General features: G+C 40.4%; 1 pseudogene; it reads left to right on the top strand.

Moving 5' to 3' along the window:
* Nucleotides 1-9230: 9230 nt before the first annotated feature.
* LOC123101729 (cilia- and flagella-associated protein 251-like) lies at nt 9231-10195 on the top strand (annotated as a pseudogene).
* The last annotated feature ends 1620 nt before the right edge of the window (nt 10196-11815 follow it).

Genomic DNA, 11815 nt, shown 5'->3' on the forward strand with positions numbered 1-11815 from the left:
CCTCCAAGTGCAGAGGTTTGTAGTACAGTAGAAAAATTTCCCTCAAGTGGATGACCTAAGGTTTATCAATCCGTAGGAGGCGTAGGATGAAGCAACCCTGCAACCAAATAACAAAGGGTCTCTTGTGTCCCCAACACACCCAATACAATGGTAAATTGTATAGGTGCACTAGTTCGGCGAAGAGATGGTGATACAAGTGCAATATGGATGGTAGATAAAGGTATTTGTAATCTGAAAATATAAAAACAGCAAGGTAACTAATGGTAAAAGTGAGATTAAACGGTATTGCAATGCATTGAAACAAGGCCTAGGGTTCATACTTTCACTAGTGCAAGTCCTCTCAAAAATACTAACATAATTGGATCACATAACTATCCCTCAACATGCAATAAAGAGTCACTCCAAAGTCACTAATAGCGGAGAACAAACAAAAAGATTATGGTAGGGTACGAAACCACCTCAAATTTATTCTTTCCAATCAATCTGTTGGGCTATTCCTATAAGTGTCACAAACAGCCCTAGAGTTCATACTAGAATAACACCTTAAGACACAAATCAACCAAAACCCTAATGTCACCTAGATACTCCAATGTCACCTCAAGTATCCGTGGGTATGATTATACGATATGCATCACACAATCTCATATTCATCTATTCAACCAACACATAGAACCTCAAAGAGTGCCCCAAACTTTCTACTGGAGAATCACGACGAAAACGTGTGCCAACCCCTATGCATAGGTTCATGGGCGGAACCCGCAAGTTGATCACCAAAACATACATCAAGTGAATCACGTGGTATCCCATTGTCACCACAGATACACACGACAAGACATACATCAAGTGTTCTCAAATCTTTAAAGACTCAATCCGATAAGATTAGTTCAAAGGGGAAACTCAATTCATTGCAAGAGAGAAGAGGGGGAGGAGAAACATAGGATCCAACTATAATAGCAAAGCTCGCGATACATCAAGATCATGCCAAATCAAGAACACGAGAGAGAGAGATAGAGATCAAACGCATAGCTACTGGTACATACCCTCAGCCCCGAGGGAGAACTACTCCCTCCTCGTCATAGAGAGCACTGAGATGATGAAGATGGCCACCAGAGAGGGATTGCCCCCTTCGGCAGGGTGCCGGAACAGGTCTAGATTGGTTTTCGGTGGCTACGGAGGCTTCTGGTGGCGGAACTCCCGATCTATTGTGCTCACGGATGTTTTTAGGGTATATGGATATATATAGGTGGAAGAAGTATGTCGGGGGGACCACGAGGGTGGAGGGCGCACCCCCCTACCTCGTGGCCTCCTCGAAGCTTCCCTTACGTGGACTCCAAGTCTTCTGGGCTTCTTCTGATCCAAAAAAAGGTTCCGTGAAGTTTCAGGTCATTTGGACTCCGTTTGATTTTCCTTTTCTTCGAAACCCTAAAACAAGGTAAAAACATAAACTGGCACTGGGCTCTGGGTTAATAGGTTAGTCCAAAAAATGATATAAAAGTGTATAATAAAGCCCATAAACATCCAAAATAGTAGATAATATAGCATGGAGCAATCAAAAATTATAGATACATTGGAGACGTATCAGCATCCCCAAGCTTAATTCCTGCTTGCCCTCGAGTAGGTAAATGATAAAAACAGAATTTTTGATGCGGTGTGCTACTTTGCATAATTTCAATGTGATTCTTCTTAATTGTGGTATGAATATCCAGATCCATAAGATTCAAGACAAAAGTTCATATTGACATAGAAATAATAATACTTCAAGCATACTAACCAAGTAATCATGCCTTCTCAAAATAACATGGCCAAAGAAAGCTATCCCTACAAAATCATATAGTCTGGCTATGCTCTATCTTCACCACACAAAATATTTAAATCATGCACAACCCCGATGACAAGCCAAGCAATTGTTTCATACTTTTGATGTTCTCAAACTTTTTCAATCTTCACGCAATACATGAGCGTGAGCCATGGATATAGCACTATAGGTGGAATAGAGTGGTGGTTGTGGAGGAGACAAAAAGGAGAAGATAGTCTCACATCAACTAGGCGTATCAACGGGCTATGGAGATGCCCATCAATAGATATCAATGTGAGTGAGTAGGGATTGCCATGCAACGGATGCACTAGAGCTATAAGTATATGAAAGCTCAAAAAGAAACTAAGTGGGTGTGCATCCAACTCGCTTGCTCACGAAGACCTAGGGCATTTTGAGGAAGCCCATCATTGGAATATACAAGCCAAGTTCTATAATGAAAGATTCCCACTAGTATATGAAAGTGACAACATAGGAGACTCTCTATCCTAAGGATCATGGTGCTACTTTGAAGCACAAGTGTGGTAAAAGGATAATAGCATTGCCCCTTCTCTCTTTTTCTCTCATTTTTTTTATTTTTTTTATTTGGGACTTCTCTTTTCTTTATGGCCTCTTTTCACTTTTTTTATTTGGGCTTCTTTGGCCTCTTTTATTTATTTATTTTCGTCCGGAGTCTCATCCCGACTTGTGGGGGAATCATAGTCTCCATCATCCTTTCCTCACTGGGACAATGCTCTAATAATGATGATCATCACACTTTTATTTTTCTTACAACTCAAGAATTACAACTCGATACTTAGAACAAGATATGACTCTATATGAATGCCTCCGGCGGTGTACTGAGATGTGCAATGATGCATGAGTGACATGTATTAAAGAATTATGAATGGTGGCCTTGCCACAAATACGATGTCAACTACATGATCATGCAAAGCAATATGACAATGATGAAGCGTGTCATAATAACAGAATAGTGGAAAGTTGCATTGCAATATATCTCGGAATGGCTATGGAAATGCCATAATAGGTAGGTATGGTGGCTGTTTTGAGGAAGGTATATGGTGGGTTTATGGCACCGGCGAAAGTTGCGCGGTACTAGAGAGGCTAGCAATGGTGGAAGGGTGAGAGTGCTTATAATCCATGGACTCAACATTAGTCATAAAGAACTCACATACTTATTGCAAAAATCTATTAGTTATCGAAACAAAGTACAACGCGCATGCTCCTAGGGGGATAGATTGGTAGGAAAAGACCATCGCTCGTCCCCGACCGCCACTCATAAGGAAGGCAATCAATAAATAAATCATGCTCCGACTTCATCACATAACAGTTCACCATACGTGCATGCTACGGGACTTGCAAACTTCAACACAAGCATTTCTCAATTTCACAACTACTCAACTAGCATGAATTTGATATTATTACCCCCATATCTCAAAACAATCATCAAGCATCAAACTTCTCTTAGTATTCAACACACTCATAAGAGAATTTTATTATTAATCTTGTATACCTAGCATATTAGGATTTTAAGCAAATTACAATGTTATTAAGACTCTCAAAATAATCTAAGTGAAGCATGAGAGTTCATATATTTCTTCAAAATAAAACTACCACCATGCTCTAAAAGATATAAGTGAAGCACTAGAGCAAATGACAAACTACTCCGAAAGATATAAGTGAAGATCAATGAGTAGTTGAATAATTATGCAACTATGTGAAGACTCTCTAACATTTAATAATTTCAGATCTTGATACTTTATTCAAACAGCAAGAAAAACAAAATAAAATGACATCTAAGAATAGAAAACATCATGTGAAGAAGCAAAAACTTAGGATCAACCGATAATAACCGATAGTTGTTGAAGAAGAAAGGTGGGATGCCAACCGGGGCATCCCCAAGCTTAGATGCTTGAGACTTATTGAAATATTATCTTGGGGTGCCTTGGTCATCCCCAAGCTTGAGATTTTGCGTCTCCTTAATTCCTCTCATGTCGCGGTCTCCCTAAATCTCAAAAGCTTCATCCACATAAAACTCGACAAGGACTCGTGAGATAAGTTAGTATAAACCATTGCAAAAACTTTATCATACTCTACTGTAGCAAATCACTAAAATTATTATTCAACATTGAATACTAAATTCCTCTGCATATTTAATAGTCCTATCCTCAAATAGAATCATTAAATAAGCAAACATATGCAAACAATGCAAACATAACAGCAATCTGCCTAAACAGGATAGTCTGTAAAGAATGCTGCAACATCCATACTTACCTAGCTCCAAAAATTATGAAAAAAAATTCCCACTGTAGTAAATTTATCATATCTTAATATGCAAAAGGTTCCAATATTTTATCACATTCTGACTTTTCTAGGGAATTATTGCAACAGCGGTAAACTTTCTGTTTTCAAACAGCAACATGTGGACTTCTAAAATAGGCATAGTAAAGGCTATCAATGCCACTTTTATTGAAATAAAAGATGCAAAACATTGTTCTAAATAACAGAAAGAAAATCCTAACAAAATAAATTGACTCTCCAAGCAAAACACATATCATGTGGTGAATAAAAATATAGCTCCAAGTAAAGTTACCGATGAACGAAGACGAAAGAGGGGATGCCTTCCGGGGCATCCCCAAGCTTAGGCTCTTGGATATCCTTTAATATTAACTTGGGGTGCCTTGGGAATCCCCAAGCTTAGTATCTTGCCACTCCTTATTCCATAGTCCATCGAATCTTTACCCAAAACTTGAAAACTTCACAACACAAAACTTAACAGAAAACTCGTAAGCTCCGTTAGTATAAGAAAATAAATCACCACTTCAGGGTAATGTAATGAACTCATTCTTTATTTATATTTGTGTTAAACCTACTGTATTCCAACTTATCTATGGTTTATAAACTATTTTACTAGCCATAGTTTCATCAAAATAAGTAAACAACACATGAAAAACAGAATCTGTCAAAAACAGAACAGTCTGTAGTAATCTGGATCAAATGTATACTTCTGGAACTCATAAAATTCTCAAATAAATTGCTGGACCTGAGGAATTTATCTTTTAATCATATTCAAAAAGAATTAACTAAATATCACTCTCCAATATAAAATGGCAGAAATTATCGTGAGCGCTAAAGTTTCTGTCTTTTACAGCAAGATATCAAGACTTTCCCCCAAGTCTTCCCAAAGGTTCTACCTGGCACAAACACTAATTAAAACATAAAACAACATATAAGCTGAGTCTAGATGAATTATTAATTACTAAACAGGAGCAAAAAGCAAGGAACAAAAATAAAATTGGATTCCCTCCCAATAAGCACTATCGTTTAACGCCCCTAGCTAGGCATGATGATTTCAACGATGTTCACATAAAAGATAAGAATTGTAACATAAAGAGAGAATCTTGAAGAAGATGACTAGCACATTTAAGTCTAACCCACTTCCTATGCATAGGGATTTTGTGAGCAAACAACTTATGGGAACAATAATCAACTAGCATAGGAAGGCAAAACAAGCATAACTTCAAGATTTTAAGCACATAAAGAGGAAACTTGATATTATTGCAATTCCTACAAGCATATATTCCTCCCTCATAATAATTTTCAGTAGAATCATGAATGAATTCAACAATATAAACAGCACCTAAAGCATTCTTTTCATGATCTACAAGCATAGAATTTTTATTACTCTCCACATATGCAAAATTCTTCTCACGAATGATAGTGGGAGCAAACTCAACAAAATAATTATCATGTGATTGAAAATTAAGATCAAGATGACAAGTTTCATGGTTATCATTATTCTTTAAAGCATACGTGTCATCACAATAATCATCGTAGATAGGAGGCATGCTTTCATCATAATAAATTTGCTCATCAAAACTTGGGGGACAAAAAATATCATCTTCATCAAACATAGCTTCCCCAAGCTTGTGGCTTTGCATATCATTAGCATCATGGATATTCAAGGAATTCATACTAACAATATTGCAATCATGCTCATCATTCAAATATTTAGTGCCAAACATTTTATAGATTTCTTCTTCTAGCACTTGAGCACAATTATCCTTTCCATCATACTCACGAAAGATATTAAAAAGGTGAAGCGTATGAGACAAACTCAATTCCATTTTTATAGTTTTCTTTCATAAACTAAACTAGTGATAAAACAAGAAACTAAAAGACTCGATTGCAAGATCTAAAGATATACCTTCAAGCACTCACCTCCCCGGCAACGGCGCCAGAAAAGAGCTTAGTTGACGGGGTGTTAGTGCCGCTTTCCTTGCCTCCCCGGCAACGGTGCCAGAAAAGAGCTTGATGTCTACTACACAACCTTCTTCTTGTAGACGTTGTTGGGCCTCCAAGTGCAGACGTTTGTAGGACAGTAGCAAATTTCCCTGAAGTGGATGACCTAAGGTTTAGCAATTCGTAGGAGGCGTAGGATGAATATGGTCTCTCTCAAGCAACCCTGCAACCAAATAACAAAGAGTCTCTTGTGTCCCCAACACACCCAATACAATGGTAAATTGTATAGGTGCACTAGTTTGGCGAAGAGATGGTGATACAAGTGCAATATGGATGGTAGATAAAGGTATGTAATCTGAAAATATAAAAACAACAAGGTAACTAATGATAAAAGTGAGCGTAAACGGTATTGCAATGCGTTGAAACAAGGCCTAGGGTTCATACTTTCACTAGTGCAAGTCCTCTCAACAATACTAACATAATTGGATCACATAACTATCCCTTAACATGCAACAAAGAGTCACTCCAAAGTCACTAATAGCGGAGAACAAACAAAGAGATTATGGTAGGGTACGAAACCACCTCAAAGCTATTCTTTCCAATCAATCCGTTGGGCTATTCCTATAAGTGTCACAAACATCCCTAGAGTTTGTACTATAATAACACCTTAAGACACAAATCAACCAAAACCCTAATGTCACCTAGATACTCCAATGTCAACTCAAGTATCCATGGGTATGATTATACGATATGCATCACACAATCTCATATTCATCTATTCAACCAACACATAGAACCTCAAAGAGTGCCCCAAAGTTTCTACCGGAGAATCACGACGAAAATGTGTGCCAACCCCTATGCATAGGTTCATGGGCGGAACCCGCAAGTTGATCACCAAATCATACATCAAGTGAATCATGTGGTATCCCATTGTCACCACAGATACGCACGACAAGACATACATCAAGTGTTCTCAAATCTTTAAAGACTCAATCCGATAAGATTACTTCAAAGGGGAAACTCAAACTCAATTCATTACAAGAGAGAAGAGGGGGAGGAGAAACATAGGATCCAACTATAATAGCAAAGCTCGCGATACATCAAGATCGTGCCAAATCAAGAACACGAGAGAGATAGATCAAACACATAGCTACTGGTACATACCCTCAACCCCGAGGGAGAACTACTCCCTCCTCGTCATAGAGAGCACCGGGATGATGAAGATGGCCACCGGAGAGTGATTGCCCCCTCCGGGAGGGTGCCAGAACGGGTCTAGATTGGTTTTCGGTGGCTACGAAGGCTTCTGGCGGCGGAACTCCCGATCTATTGTGCTCACGGATGTTTTTAGGGTATATGGAGATATATAGGTGGAAGAAGTACGTCGGGTGGGCCACAAGGGGCCCACGAGGGTGGAGGGCGCGCCCAGGGTGGTGGGCACGCCCCCTACCTCGTGGCCTCCTCGAAGCTCCCCTTACATAGACTCCAAGTCTTCTGGGCTTCTTCTGATCCAAAAATAGGTTCCGTGAAGTTTCAGGTCGTTTGGACTCCGTTTGATTTTCCTTTTCTTCGAAACCCTAAAACAAGGTAAAAACAGAAACTGGCACTAGGATCTGGGTTAATAGGCTAGTCCCAAAAATGATATAAAAGTGTATAATAAAGCCCATAAACATCCAAAACAGTAGATAATAATTATAGATACGTTCGAGACGTATCACTCCCCCTACACCGTCCTCGTCTCCGATGATGGTAAGCAGCACCCCTCCCCCTTTGTTAGCTCTGTGGTTAGGCCGTTAGGCTAGGTGTAGGATCGATTTCCCACTGAATGAACCGTCGATTCGACTAGGTTATGGACACAAGAATGAGGCTGATAATCCAGGCAGCAACACTGATTAGTGTGATTCAGGCATGGGTCATGTTCATGCACTATAGAGTTGTTCGTCGTGCTGGGAGACCTTTGATCTGCTATGGTCCATTGTTTCTCTGGGAACAGGAGAGGATCCAAAATCTGAACTACATCTACAACTGCAATGACATCGAGGCTCTGTGGATGCTTCGAATGAAAAGAGCACCATTTGCCAGGCTTGTCGAGACCTTCAGGAGTAGGGGGGCTGCTACAAGATAGCATCTACACTAGTGTTGAAGAGCAAGTGGTCATGTTCCTCCATGTTGTTGGCCATAACCAGAGGTTCAGGGTCATTCACAACATGTTCAGGAGATCAATGGGGACCATCTCTAGGTACTTCAAGCAGGTGCTTTTTGCTATTGGGGAGCTTAGAGGAGAGATGATCAGGAGACCATCTGGTCAGACTCCACCCAAGATTCACGGAAGCCCAAGATGGTATCCATACTTCGAGGTGAGCATTGAAAATATACATTTTTCATGGCTTGATATGCTTGTATTGTTCAAGTTGAGCACTAACACATGCTTGTGATGCCATTTTCAGGATTGCATTGGGGCAATAGATGGTACTCATGTCACTGCCAGAGTTCCTAGGTCACAGTCTGCAGCATACAGGGGGAGGAAGCACTACACAAGCCAGAATGTGCTTGTTGTTGTTGACTTTGATCTTAAGTTCACATATGTGCTGGCTGGCTGGGAGGGGTCAGCGCATGATTCTAACATTCTCAGTGACAGCATGAGTCGACCTGATGGGATCAACATCCCCGATGGCAAGTTCTACCTTGGAGATGCTGGCTATGCATGTCGGCCAGGTATTCTTCCACCCTTCAGAAAAACCAGGTACCATCTCAATGAGTTCTCTGGTAGGAACTATCCTAGGACTGCACAAGAGTTGTTTAATCTCAGACACTCAGCCTTAGAGTAACTGTTGAGAGGGCATTCGGAGCTCTGAAGAATAGGTTTAAGATCCTGGATAAAGAAGCCATTCCACCCATACTCCACTCAGGTTAAGTTAGTTCTTGCTTGTTGCATTCTGCATAACTGGATCCTTTAGTGGGGCTTTGATGAACATGTGCCTGAGGAGGAAGAGGTCGAGCCTGACGATGTTGTTAGCTCCGGCCATGGTGTGGAGGCATTTGACAATGATGCTTGGAAGAACAAAAGGTTGGAGTGGGCAGAGGCAATGTGTCTTAACAGAGGTCAGTGCAGGATTTGAAGAAGATGGAAGAAGAAGAAGAAGAAGCAGCAGCAGCAGCAGAAGCAGAAGCAGAAGAAGAAGCAGAAGCAGAAGAAGAAGAAGAAGAAGAAGAAGAAGAAGAAGAAGAAGAAGAAGAAGAAGAAGAAGAAGAAGAAGAAGAAGAAGAAGAAGAAGAAGAAGAAGAAGAAGAAGAAGAAGAAGAAGAAGAAGAAGAAGAAGAAGAAGAAGAAGAAGAAAGAAGAAGAAGAAGAAGAAGAAGAAGAAGAAGAAGAAGAAGAAGAAGAAGAAGAAGAAGAAGAAGAAGAAGAAGAAGAAGAAGAAGAAGAAGAAGAAGAAGAAGAAGAAGAAGAAGAAGAAGAAGAAGAAGAAGAAGGAGAAGAAGAAGAAGAAGGAGAAGAAGAAGGAGAAGAAGAAGAAGAAGGAGAAGAAGAAGAAGAAGAAGAAGGAGAAGAAGAAGGAGAAGGAGAAGAAGAAGGAGAAGGAGAAGAAGAAGGAGAAGGAGAAGGAGAAGGAGAAGAAGAAGGAGAAGGAGAAGGAGAAGGAGAAGGAGAAGGAGAAGAAGAAGGAGAAGGAGAAGAAGAAGAAGAAGAAGAAGAAGAAGAAGAAGAAGAAGAAGAAGAAGAAGAAGAAGAAGAAGAAGAAGAAGAAGAAGAAGAAGAAGAAGAAGAAGAAGAAGAAGAAGAAGAAGAAGAAGAAGAAGAAGAAGAAGAAGAAGAAGAAGAAGAAGAAGAAGAAGAAGAAGAAGAAGAAGAAGAAGAAGGAGAAGGAAGAAGAAGAAGAAGGAGAAGAAGAAGAAGAAGAAGAAGAAGAAGAAGAAGAAGAAGAAGAAGAAGAAGAAGAAGAAGAAGAAGAAGAAGAAGAAGAAGAAGAAGAAGAAGAAGAAGAAGAAGAAGAAGAAGAAGAAGAAGAAGAAGAAGAAGAAGAAGAAGAAGAAGAAGAAGAAGAAGAAGAAGAAGAAGAAGAAGAAGAAGAAGAGGAAGAGGAAGAGGAAAAGGAAGATCTTATAGCAGCAATACCGATGAACTATATATCCCCTATTTAGCCAATGGCTCTTAATAATTTCAACTGTTATTTGATAGTAGTTAGGATGAATTGTCATTTGTTTAAGTAGCTGGCGCTACATGTTCAGATTGTGTGTGGTAAGCTCACCACTAGTTAGAAGTGGTGACAACACCTTATGCAGGTTGCAACCAAACACCATGTGATATGTGCGCCTAATGCAATGCAGGCAACCAAATGCCGAGTCAAAAATGGTTGTCTCGTGCAACTAGGGGCATGCAGACAACTAAACTATGTGCATCTCGGGTTTTTTGGCCTGCATCCCCTCAAACCGGCTCACTAGAGCCAGGCTCGTCGGGCTAGGCTGGATTGGCAATGTAACCAAACATGCCCTAAGGTGATCATCAACATGAATGGCCTGCCCTCCGTTGAGTAAATCAATAAATTGAGCTACATGTTGAGCAACAAGAAAAAAACTTATGATCTCCATGATTGACTCGTCGGTGGCCACCCTCTTTCCACCCATGCGACCGCATGGCAGTACTTCACGACGGAGTTTGAGATGGTGTTCATGGATCGTATGAAAGTTGTAGGGCAGTGGATGTCCGGCAAGGCCTGATCGGTCGATGGATGTCCCCTTGATTCATGCCTACAAAGTACGCACTTTTGGCCAAAGTGCTTTTTGTCGTGGATGTCCGGAAAGGCCTGGTCGGTGGATGTATCAATGAACATAATCTGAACTTTTGCAAACAAGGCGGGTGGTTGATGTCCGACAAGGCCTGGTCGACAGCCAATGTGGTAGAGCGGTGGCGTCAGATCGGGAGAGTGCGAATACAGAGCAAGGGGGAGTGAGGGAAAAGTGCTCCAAAAGAGAGGATTTGGGTGTATATTATGTCGACTTTGGTTGTGCCATACGTAATACCGACACTGGCCAATTTTCGTCTGGGTAGTGCAACATGAAGGAAATATGCCCTAGAGGCAATAATAAAGTTATTATTTATTTCCTTATATCATGATAAAAGTTTATTATTCATGCTAGAATTGTATTAACCGGAAACATAATACATGTGTGAATACATAGACAAACAGAGTGTCACTAGTATGCCTCTACTTGACTAGCTCGTTAATCAAAGATGGTTATGTTTCCTAACCATGGACAAAGAGTTGTCATTTGATTAACGGGATCACATCATTAGTTGAATGATCTGATTGACATGACCCATTTCATTAGCTTAGCACCCGATCGTTTAGTATGTTGCTATTGCTTTCTTCATGACTTATACATGTTCCTATGACTATGAGATTATGCAACTCCCGTGTGCCGGAGGAACACTTTGTGTGCTACCAAACGTCACAACGTAACTGGGTGATTATAAAGGTGCTCTATAGGTGTCTCCAAAGGTACATGTTGGGTTGGCGTATTTTGAGATTAGGATTTGTCACTCCGATCGTCGGAGAGGTATCTCTGGGCCCTCTCGGTAATGCACATCACTTAAGCCTTGCAAGCATTTTAACTAATGAGTTAGTTGCGGGATGATGTATTACGGAACAAGTAAAGAGACTTGCCGGTAATGAGATTGAACTAGGTATTGGATACCGACGATCGAATCTCGGGCAAGTAACATACCGATGACAAAGGAAACAAAGTATGTTGTTATGCGGT

Source organism: Triticum aestivum, chromosome 5A (genome assembly GCF_018294505.1).
Source record: "Triticum aestivum cultivar Chinese Spring chromosome 5A, IWGSC CS RefSeq v2.1, whole genome shotgun sequence".
Lineage (NCBI taxonomy): Eukaryota > Viridiplantae > Streptophyta > Magnoliopsida > Poales > Poaceae > Triticum > Triticum aestivum.